The following is an 11,989-nucleotide window of genomic DNA, read 5'->3' as shown; positions in this document are numbered from 1 at the left end:
AGTCCCGGAAGATCCTATAGAAAAATGTCAAGGAATTCTTGTACCACAGGTATGTCTATCTGACACTATTGATTCGGGTACTCCATGCAATCTGACTATCTTCTGTATATAAAGTTCTGTCATCAAGTACGAGTCCCTACAGCTACAAGAAGACCTGACTTATGAGGAAATTCCAGTGAAGCTATTGGATCGCAAAGTTCAAGAGCTACGTACCAAAAGAGTTCCATTAGTAAAAGCTCTATGGAGAAATCATGAAATTGAAGAGGCGTTATAGGAATTAGAAGATGATACACGCAAGAAATACCCATCCTTGTTTGCTGAGAATTATTAAGGTTCGCGATAGTGGATAAGTTTTTTTTTTTTTTTTTTTTTTTTTTTTTTTTTAAATTTTTTTTATGCAGGTGGTTGCAATATAAAGGGTTTGTTTGGATAAGCAAATTTCGAGGACGAAATTTTTATAAGGAGAGAAGGTTATAACACCCCAGAAAAATATTTAATAATTTAAATATTTTAAGAATATTATTATTATTTTTTGTATAATTAAAAGAGATTAAGTCCTATAAATATTTCATTTTTTTGATAAGTCCTTTTATTTTTAATCCAGTGTTTGTAGGTCCTTTATGGGCAGAAATGAAACTCACAACATGCCCACCAAAAGCCTACATATTAATGTCTATAAATATTTCATTTTTTTAAGGATAAATAAATAAGATGTTATTAAGTATTAAAGGAAGAAAAAAAAATTATTCTAAAAGAAGGGGTTAGGATGACGTGTTAGGTGGAAGGGGGGGCTTCTTTTGAAGAAAAAAAAAATATATGAGTGAATTCTAGAAGTGAAACGTGGCCTAGTTAGAACCTTTTAATATATATATATATATATATATATATATATAGAGAGAGAGAGAGAGAGAGAGAGAGAGAGAGAGAGAGAGAATACCTTCAATAAGGATGGACTGTAAAACCTGAGTTTTACAGCCTTCAATAAAAAGGTTCCACGTCATCTAAAAACACCAAATATAATATATATAAAATAGACAAGAAAACACAGGATTATAAGACAATTTTTCTCCTTTCAACCCCACAGGATCTACCCCTAACCACCCCCACTGAAACGGCTGGTACTGCAGGAGGCTTTATTCAGATCGATCTCTTTCTCGTAGTGATCAACAAGGCCAGAAGCTGTGGAGGGGGTACTGGGTCTACAGGTCTAGCATCTGCTACAATTGGTTTTTTTTTTTTTTTTTTTTAATAAAAATCTGCTACTCCCTTCTTTTTTTTTTTGAAATCGAAAATTGGCTACTCTTAGTTGACTTTGTGGTTGCGGATTTGTAGGATTATGGGTCAGGGGTACCTTTGTAGTTAGCTCCAACTTCTTTTTAGATGAAAATTAGCTCCAACTTCCAGTTTGTAATTTTCTTTTAGGCATAGATAGTTTTCTCCTATGTGTATTTTTTGATCCTGTAGGGTTATGGGTTGGGGGTGGCTCTTAAACAGTGCGGTGGCTCTGTTCATGGGTGGCAGTGGGTTTCGGCAGAATCCGGCAGTGGCATTGCGTTGAGGAGGGTGATGGGTTGTGGGTCGGGGGGTGGTTTGTTTTATAGTGGGCTGAATCTTAGGCCTTCGGCAGTACTGGCTCTATTCGTGGGTGGCGGTGGCTTTCGGCGGAATCCGGTGGCGGTGTTGGGTTGAGGAGGTGGTGATTTTTTAGTACTGGTTGGACTCTTGAAAGGAAAAACCAAAAATTACTTTCTTTTCTTTTTTTTCACAAGATTTAGGTGCTTTCATGTCTATTGTATTTAGTTTTTTCAAATGATGTGTCAACTTCTTATTGGAAGCTGTAAAACATCACTTTTACAGCTCATCCTTATAGAAGGGGCTCTCATATATATATATATATATATATTTATTTGTTAACCATGGACGCGTGGATTTCTAGGGTGATTTTCCTTTTGACACTTACCCTCCATTCACTCCATATCAGACTATCCTCACCTGCATGTCTCACATTGGTCATGATCTCCTTATCCTTTGTTTACATTTCTCCCTCATGCAAAATGCTGAACACCACTTGTTCGTCCCTTTCTTCTACAAAATTGTATCGCACATTCTCCTTACACGCACAAGCAAACAAGCTCACTCTTCAACAAACAGAACTCCTACTTGGTGATTACTCATTCTTTTCACGGTTGTTCTTAAATTTTTATCTAAGAATTTAGGAGCAAATCTTGTGGCTAACAATATGGGTATCACGATTTTGGGTAGAATTTTATGAGTTTTGTTTTCCTTTCTTAGCAACTGACTTGGGTTTTAATTTTTAATTTTCTGTCTAATTTGATGATTTGATGGATTATTCTGCTTGAGTAATCAATTGGCTTTCAAGAGAAGTTTTGTTTTAGATGAGATTTTTCTTTTAGAAGGCTGAATAGGTATAATGTTTTGGGTTAAAATTTTGGAGATATTTTTCTGCTTATGGGTATGATGTTACTGGGGGATGAATTTGATATTAATGTTGTTGGTTTTGGGGGCAATTTCTTTGGGTAGACCGTATGGGTATAGAGAAAATTTTTTGGGTTCTTTAGGATTTTTTTTGGGTATTTGGTTTTGATCTTCTGCAGTAAACCCAAATGGGTTTTGGCATAAATTTTATTTTTCAACAGATGGTTGGGTTCTTGAGAAAATACTAATGAAACTCTTCCCCTGATTTTCGATTGGCAGTAGCTAAGAGTAATCCTTGTGTTTATATTTCAAACTATGAAGATTTAGCAAGTTGAACCCACTGTGATGGCCAAAATTGTGTTTTGAATAAATTTTTTTGACAAAACCGAATGGATAGTCATTGAGAGTTTTTTTTTTTTTTTTTAAACTATATTTGATTGGATTTTGTCATATGTATTTGGGTTGAAATGCATTAGTTCATGGGGATTTGTTAGCTTATCTCTGTTCAATTACTAGTTCTGTAACTGTAAGCTATGGATTATTTCACCTATTTGTTTCAAAGTTCATGTCTTTACAATGAATATATATATAAGACTGCATGTTTCATAACTTGTAGTTATTTTGTTATGAGTATTTATTCTTTTATTGCATTATGTAAAGGCTTATTGTTAGGTGTTATATTCTGTAGACTTTGATTTTCTATGTTCATTAGAGAAGACCATCGACTAAATTTTTCATATCTCAAATTTAGCATATATGATTTTTTTTGGACTATTCAGTATTGATGGCAAGATTGTTATGTGTTTTATAAGGAATTATATATATCTATATAGGTACTGTATGTATAAGCTCTAATTTGGATAGAAATTTTATGCATGCGGAAATTTACTAAATTTTAAGATTTATAGTTATTTATTATAAAGGATATATAATATATGGGGTACTTTTGTTTAAACTTTTTATCTAAAATTTCGGAATACTCCTAAGTTTATCATTATGATTTGTTTAGGTAAAAGGTCCTTCAAAGCTTAAAACCCTTTTTACACCACATTATTTGTCCTTTAAATTTCGTCATTGATTATCATATTACATAATTACATATTGTGGTTGGAATTTCATGAGATCATGTATATTTGTCTTTGTGCATCATGTCTTATATGTTGCATGTGCTCCAGGTGAGCGGAAAATGATGGCATCATCGCAAATATATGTGCATATGTTACACAAAGTTTTATCGCACGGCACCATCGTGTTTCGATCTAGATCCATATGGATAGCATGGCAACCACACCAAAAGTGTGGGCTATCGATTGAGGGGTCTTCACCTAGGGAAGTTCCTAACCCGTCAGCTCTCCCATGTTACGACAAGATGAGCGTTTAGGTCCTTTGGGATTGGTCCTTTTGGATGTGCCAAACGTAACATGCACCTAGGGGTGAGCATCGGTTCAGTAGGAGGTTAATTTGGTCGGTTAACCGATTTTTGTCGGAATGTAGTCGGTGAATTTATTTCAGTTAAGTCAGTTAAGCAGTTAGTAGGCGGTCAGTTAAGTCGGTTAAATCGGTTAACATGGGTAATGAAACGACGTCGTTTTGATTTTTTCTTAAAGAAAAAGAAAAAAGGGATCAAACATTTCGTTCTTACTAAAACAACGTCGTTTTGTTTTATATCGGTTCGGTTAATCGGTCGGAATAAAAGGTGGTTCGGTTCGGTTCAGTTCGGTTACCGAACTGGCTTTTGGAACAAAATTTTATGCCGATTACCGAATCGAAAATTAGTCGATAGAGTTGATAGGCGGTCGATGGCGGTTCGGTTCAATTTGGTAAGCGGTCGGTAGGCAATAGGCGGATAATAGGGTGGGCAATTCGGGTTCACGGGTCGGGTTCGTGTCAACCCGATGATACATTCGGGTTCGACACGAACCAAACCTGATTATTAATCGGGTTGAGTTATGGAACCCGAACTCGACCCTATTCTCAAACGAGTTACCCGAACACGACCCGGGTAACCCGTGAAGAACAGAAGAAGGCAAGAAGCGTGGCCAAGCGGCCGAGCCCACTGCCCACCCAGCGCTCAGTGATTACGGCACTGCTCATCGAGTCATCGTCCTCGTTGCGCTTCTCCTAATGGGCTTCCTCTACATCTGCTCGCGTTGATTTTGCGCAAACTCTGCCGCCAAGTCACCTCCTCTTTCTCCTCGAACTCGCTGAGAGCCTAAGACAAATCGCGCAGTTAATCTAGTACCGGCAGAGCTCGAATCATCAACGAGTCCACCCCTTTGAAGATCCGACAGTAGAGAAGAGTCAGAAGATGTTCAACCTGGAGGAGGGGTCTGGAAGATCGACGATCGAAGACTCGTGTATTCTGGTGACTCAAGAGGTGAGGCGTGGCTGGGTGAAATGAAATGGTGAAAGAAAGGGAAAGCTGAAAAGAAAAGGGATACGGGTGCGGGTGCGGGTCATGTTGCTAGTCGGGCTAGGGTTTTTTTTTTTTTAATAATTAACAGGTTATAATCGGGTTGACCCGATTATGACCCGAACCCGATTACCCCAAACCCAAACCCTATATTTTCGTGTCCTGTTCGTGCCAGGTTCACGGGTCGTGTCAAAAATTGCCAACCCTAGCGGATAATTTGCTCACCCATATGTGCGCTGCTCTCAGTTAAATAGCGAAGGTGGGCCGGTGGAGGTTAAAACTCACACGCTGCACTGCATAAATGATTCATGCATCATCTTACATTTTGGATATAAATGCCACTTATTCATTTAATATTATTTAGTACTCCTTTTTGATGCCATGCTGTCACCCTCCCATTTTGGGATATAAGGGAAACGTGAACTTAGTGGACTCATAATGTAGAAATAATTAATAGTAATACAAGAAATCAATGAGAGACAAATGGATAAAAGATAATATGCTTCATTTCATTAAAAGTAAACACCCTGGGAATTCATTACAAGTTCTTTTTGGAGATATAAACAAAAGAAACAACTAAGGTTGTAAGGGTCCTCCTACATGTGGGACAATAAGTTATACAATTAGCAAAAGTGTACAGTATACATATACAAAAGAATTGTACAAGTTAGTTTTGTTTTCTAAACAGTTCCATCTTCTATAGAAATTTCAGGTACTATTTTGTTACTACTGCTACACCATGTCACAATGGGTCCAAAAGTCCCACTTGTAGGGCCATATGTTCGGGTCTTTAATAACCAGCACACCCACGGGCACTCCTGTCCTCAACACTATTATAAACAATGCCATCAGGTAAGAGTTCTGTTTGTTGGAGAGTGAGTTTGTTTGCTTGTGCGTGTAATGAGAATGTACGATACAATTTTGTAGAAAAAAGGGATGAACAAGTGGCGTTCAGCATTTTGCATGAGGGACAAATGTAAACAAAGGATAAGAAGATCATGACCAATGTGAGACATGCAGGTGAGGGTGGCCTGATATGGAGTGAATGGAGGGCAAGTGTCAAAAGGAAACTCACCCTAGAAATCCACGCGTCTATGGTTAACAAATACATTTTTTTTTATAAATTAAAAAAAAAAAAAAAAAAAAAAAAAAAAAAAAACTCTCACCTTGATCCATGTCCAGTGCCTTCTAGATGTGTCTATACATATTTTTTTTTTTTTTTAAATGTTCTAACTAGGCCACATTTCACTTCTAGAATTCACTCATATATATATATTCAAAAGAAGTCTCCCCCTTCCACCTAACACGTCATCCTAACCCCCTTCTTCTAGAATAATTTTTTTTTTCTTCCTTTAATACTTAATAACATCTTATTTATTTATCCTTAAAAAATGAAATATTTATAGGACTTAATCTCTTTTAATTATACCAAAAAAAATAATAATAATATTCTTAAAATATTCTAATTATTAAATATTTTTTCTGGGGTGTTATAACCTTCCCTCTTTATAAAAATTTCGTCCTCGAAATTTGCTTATCCACACCCGCATAAAAATAAATAAATAACTTACCCGCTACCGCTAACCTTAATAATTCTCAGCAAACAAGGACAGGTATTTCTTGCGGCAGTCTGACTATCTCGTGTATATAAAGTTCTGTTAGCTTCTCTAGAGAATATTTTATCCTTACTAGTATAAAATGAGCGGCTTTAGTTAATCTATCCACGATCACCCATATTGCATCGTGCCTAGCTTGAGTTCGTGGTAATCCCACCAAAAAGTCAATAGCCTCTCATTTTCATACCGGTATCTCCAAAGGTTGCAACAGTCCTGCAGGTCTCTGATGTTCCGCTTTAACTTGTTGACATGTCAAACATCGTTCTACAAATTCAACAACGTCTCGTTTCATTCCATTCCACTAGAAATAACCCTTAAGATCACGATACATCTTCGTTCCTCCAGGATGCACCGAATATGGTAAGAAGTGTGCCTCTTCTAAGATCAGTTTCTTTATCTCCTCATCATTCGGAACACAAATTCTATTTTGGTACCTGAGAAGCCCATATGTTGTCATATAAAAACTCAATCTCTTGCTGATCTTCTCCTTTAGGCGGGTAGTCTCGTCGTCTTGTTCTTGCGCTATGCGAATTCTTTCTAAAAGAGTAGGTCGAATCTCCAACTTTGCCATTAACGCTAGCACTTCACCTTGAACGACTTCTAAATCAAATCTTTGAAGATCTGCCTATAGTTCACATGGCAAGGTCTTTAAACATGCTGCACCTCCTCTCGATTTCCTACTCAATGCATCTGCGACTATGTTGGCTTTCCCAGGTTGGTAGTTTATTACACAGTCGTAGTCCTTTATTAATTCTAGCCCTCGCCTTTGCCTCAAATTTAATTCTTTCTGCGTGAATAAGTACTTGAGACTCTTGTGATCGGTGTAAATTTCACATTTTTCTCCATAGAGGTAATGCCTCCAAATCTTCAATGCGAAAACTACCGCAGCGAGCTCCAAGTCATGAATGGGGTAGTTCAACTCGTGGTTCTTGAGTTGCCGAGAAGTGTACGTTACTACTTTACCGTTTTGCATAAGAACGCAGCCGAGTCCTCTTCTAGAAGCATCGCTATAAATAACAAATCCACCGGATCCTGAGGGAAGTGTCAGAATCAAAGCAGTCACCAATCTTTGCTTTAGCTCTTGAAAACTACGTTCACATTCGCCGGTCAACTCAAAACGAGCATTCTTCTTTGTTAAAGCAGTTAGAGGGCCGAAAAGTTTTGAAAATCCTTCTACAAAATGCCGATAATAACCTGCTAAACCAAGAATTAATAAAGGACTACGACTGTTTAATCAACTACCATCTTGGGAAAGCCAACGTAGTCACAGATGCATTGAGCAGGAAATCGAGAGGAGGTGTAGCATGTTTAAAGACCTTGCCACGTGAACTACAGGCAAATCTTCAAAGATTCGATTTAGAAGTCGTTCAAGGTGAAGTGCTAGCATTAATGGCAAAGTTGGAGATTCGACCTACTCTCCTATGAAGAATTCGCATAGTGCAAGAACAAGATGATGAGACTACCCGCCTAAAGTGACGTAGAGCGGGCGAAAGGGATAAACAGTGAAAGAGAAACTTCGTTCTCAAACACAACAATCAACTCACAAGTTGAAAGGAAAGCAGTTTCAATTCAATGATTTTCAATATCTTCTTTTTTTACATTGTCTCCCTATTTATAGTGAAGCCTTAAGGCTTGTAAAGGATATAAATAATAAATAAAAGACGTCATCAAATCCTCATTAATGAGAGTAGATTTGATGGACAAGGGAATCCCAAGTTTTAAGGAAAAGTACTACAAAATAATTATCAAAATAAAGTATGGAAGTCAACAACTCTTCCATGATTTCCGCACAAAATCTCCAGAAAATCTGTTCGACTGCCTTTTCAGGAATTCCGCTCAGCTGGTCCTTCCACCGGAATCTTCAGCTCGATTTATCGAGCTGGGTCTCGGTTATTTGCTTAATGGGACCGAGATGGGTCTCGGTTATTTTCCGAATAGGACCGAGGCGGGTCTCGGTTATTTGTCGAGACAACTCCCAACACATCTCGGCTATGTGCCGATCCAGAAACCCTATCTCGGATATTCTCCGGGATGACATTGTCAACCATCCGAGGCACCTCTTCAGATTGTCCTACATCAGTCTCCCCTTCTTCAAGAAAACTCGTTCTCGAGTTGGAGTCGGTGTAAATTGGATCGTCAGGATGGTAGGCAAATAAGTCAGCCACATTGAAAGTGTTGGAGATGGCCATGTCCTCGGGAAGTTCCACCACATAAGCATTATCATTTATCTTCCTCTTAATCCAGAATGCACCATATTTTCGGCTCTTCAATTTGCCACAGGTTCCGACCGGAAATCGGTTCTTGCGCAGATGCAACATCACCAAGTCACCTTCGCAGAAAATCTTTGCTCTCCGCTTTGAATCCGCGACATCTTTGTACTTGCCATTCGCCTACTCCAGATTCAGACGTACCTCTTCATGGATCTATTGAACTCAGTCAGCCATATGTTCGGCTGCAACGTTCAATCTCGGAAGTTTCGGAAGTGGCACCAAGTCAAGATCATGTTTCGGAGGTTTGGTGTAAACAATCTCAAAGGGTGACTTGCCAATGGACCAATTTCTCATGCTGTTGAAAGCGAACTATTTGTGGAAGGTTGATGTTCCACTGCTTTGGCTTGTCTCGGGAAACACACCTCAGCATATTGCCGAGAGTTCGGTTGGTCACCTCGGTCTGTCCATCCGTTTGTGGGTGGCAAGTGTTGCTATAGTTAAGGGAGATGTCAAACCTTCGCCACAAAGTCCTCCAGAAGTGGCTGAGGAATTTGACATCTCGGTCCGAGGTGATGGATTTTGGCACTCCATGTAACCGAACTACTTCTCGGAAGAAGAGATGGGCTACGTGGGTATCGTATGCTATTTTCCTTCAGGGAATGAAGTGTGCCATTTTGGAGAACCGATCAACGACTACAAAAATAGAATCCATACCTCGTTCGGTCCTCGGAAGCCCGAGCACGAAATCCATGCTTAGGTATTCCTAAATGGCCTAGGGCACTGGCAAATGAGTGTATAGTCCAGTATTTTGCGTGCCTCGTTTTTCGGTCTGACATACAGAACACTTTTGCACAAATTTGTCGACATCTCGCTTAAGCTGAGGACAATAATACCGATCTGAAACCAAGGAAATGGTTTTGTCCCGACCCACACGACCTCCGAGACCTCCTCCATGTAACTCCCGCAAGATCTGTTCACGTAAAGAGGTTCGGGGAACACAAAGTTGATTTCCTCGAAACAGATATCCCTCATGAATGTGGAAGTCGGCATTTGGTTGCATCAACATACACTTCTCCCAATCCTCATTGAAATCTTCATCATCGGCATATAAAGCCCGTAAGTGCTCTAGGCTTGTTATCTCAGACTGTAAGGTCATGAGCATAGCTAAGCGTTGGCTCAAGGCATCCGCCACCTTATTCTATTTTCCAGACTTATGCTTCATTACAAAAGTAAATTTCTGCATGAAAGCAATCCACCGGGCTTGCATCCAGTTCATTGTGTTCTGCGTGTTGACAAACTTCAGAGCTTGATGATCACTGTTCAGAACAAATTCCCGATGAATCAGATAATGCTCGCAATGCTTCAGGGCTCGGATAACCGCGTAGAACTCAAGTTCATAGGTTGTCCACTTCTACCGAGCTTTATTTAGCTTCTCACTGAAAAATTCGACAGGCCGACCTTCATGCGACAACACTGCCCCAATCCCTACAATGGAGGAATCACAATCTACTTCAAATAACTTCTCGAAGTCGGGTAAAGCTAGGACCGGCGCTGTGGATAGTCGTTCCATGATTATGGCAAAACTGGCCTCCTACTCATCTCGCCATCGGAATTGCCCCTTCTTCAAGCACTTGGTAATTGGAGCTACCAAGCTGCTGAAATTCCGAATGAACCTTCGGTAAAAAGTTGCCAAAACGTAGAAGCTTCGGACTTGTCCGACCGTAGTGGGTGTCGGCCACTCTCGAATGGCTCGGACCTTCTCCTCATCTACTTGTATGCCCTCGGCACCTACAATAAATCTGAGGAAGAGCAACTTGTCCGTAAGGAAAGTGCATTTCTTCAAATTGAGGTATAGCTTGTTCTCCCTCAGCACACTCAGAACTTCTCATACTTGCTTCAGATGTTCCTCAGAATTTTGGCTATAAATCAAGATATCATCGAAATAAACTACAACAAATTTACTGATGAAAGGCTTCAACACTTGATTCATTACCCGCATGAATGTGCTCGGTGCATTCGAAAGCCCAAATGGCATCACCAGCCATTCATACAAACCCTCCTTCGTCTTGAAGGCTGTCTTCCATTCGTCATCGGGTCGAATCCGAATTTGGTGATAGCCGCTGCGTAGGTCAAGTTTTGAAAAGACCTTTGCCCTTGCTAACATATGGAGCATATCATGTAGCCTCGGAATGGGGAATCGATACTTCACCGTGATTTTGTTGATGGCTCGGCTGTCAACACACATCCTCTAGCTTCCATCCTTCTTTGGAATCAGTAACTCCGGCACGACGCAAGGACTTAGGCTCTCCTTGATCAAACCCTTTCGAATCAGATCCTCTACTTGCTCTTGGAGGATCTTATGCTCCTCGGGACTCATTCTATAGTAGGGAAGGTTAGGAAGACTTGCTCCCGGCACTAAGTCAATCTGGTGCTGAATGTCCCTCACGGGAGGTAATTCGATCGGTAATTCAGCTGGCACGAGATCCCCATACTCATCCAGCGTTGACCGAATCAATTTAGGAATATCTGCCTTTGACTCTGACTCGACACCCTTAACTACCATAGTTAACATTGTCTCTGCAGTTTTCACTTCCTGCATAAACTCCGTTTCTTCGAGGGTAAGGAAAGATGGTTTGCTTGTCGTGGTAGGACTTTGAGGTGTGTTATTAGTCCCTGTCGGTACTAATATAATCTTCTTCCCATGCCACCAAAAGAGGTAGACATTGTCCTGACCCTTATATGTGGCATCTACATCGTACTGCCACGGTCGTCTCAACAATACATGGCAGGCATCCATGTCTACAACATCGCATTTAACCTCGTCTTGGTAAGACTGCCCGATTGAGAGGCACTCAGCAAGTGTCTGTGACTCTCGTCTCGGCTCCTTTCTTGATCCAACTGATCGTGTAGGGGCTCGGGTGCTTCTCGATTTTTAGTTGCAACGCGTCAACTAATTCTGAGAGACAATATTCTCGCAGCTCTCACTATCAATAATCAGATTGCACACCTTCTGATTGATAGTACATTGGGTTTTGAAGATGTTGTGCCGCTGTGTTGGTTCTTCAAGCTTCAAAGATAACAACACTCTCTGGACTACGCAATTGGCGAACTCTTCATTGTCACCCTCAGTGAATTCTCCTCCTTCATATTCACCGAGTTCATCCTCCTCGGTTCCTACCGATTCTTCTGGTAAGACTCCTTCCGCCGAGTCCACCATATTTACCATACGTCAGTTCGGGCACTCATTAGATCGGTGACCTGGTTGGCCACACCTGAAACACTTGCCTAGAATAGGCTTGGCGTACGGGTTGTTA

The 11,989-nt window shown here is 40.1% G+C and overlaps 1 non-coding gene across 1 annotated transcript; it reads right to left on the bottom strand.

The window, feature by feature from the left end:
- Positions 1 to 601: 601 nt before the first annotated feature.
- LOC133878731 (small nucleolar RNA snoR103) lies at positions 602 to 697 on the bottom strand. The gene has a single exon (XR_009901974.1). It is a non-coding gene; the product is annotated as a small nucleolar RNA snoR103 (small nucleolar RNA).
- Positions 698 to 11,989: the final 11,292 nt, after the last annotated feature.

This window comes from Alnus glutinosa, chromosome 9, assembly GCF_958979055.1.
Source record: "Alnus glutinosa chromosome 9, dhAlnGlut1.1, whole genome shotgun sequence".
In the NCBI taxonomy this organism is placed as follows: Eukaryota; Viridiplantae; Streptophyta; class Magnoliopsida; order Fagales; family Betulaceae; genus Alnus; species Alnus glutinosa.
Note: the sequence above shows the minus strand (reverse complement) of the source record. Positions and strands in the feature narration are given on the sequence as shown.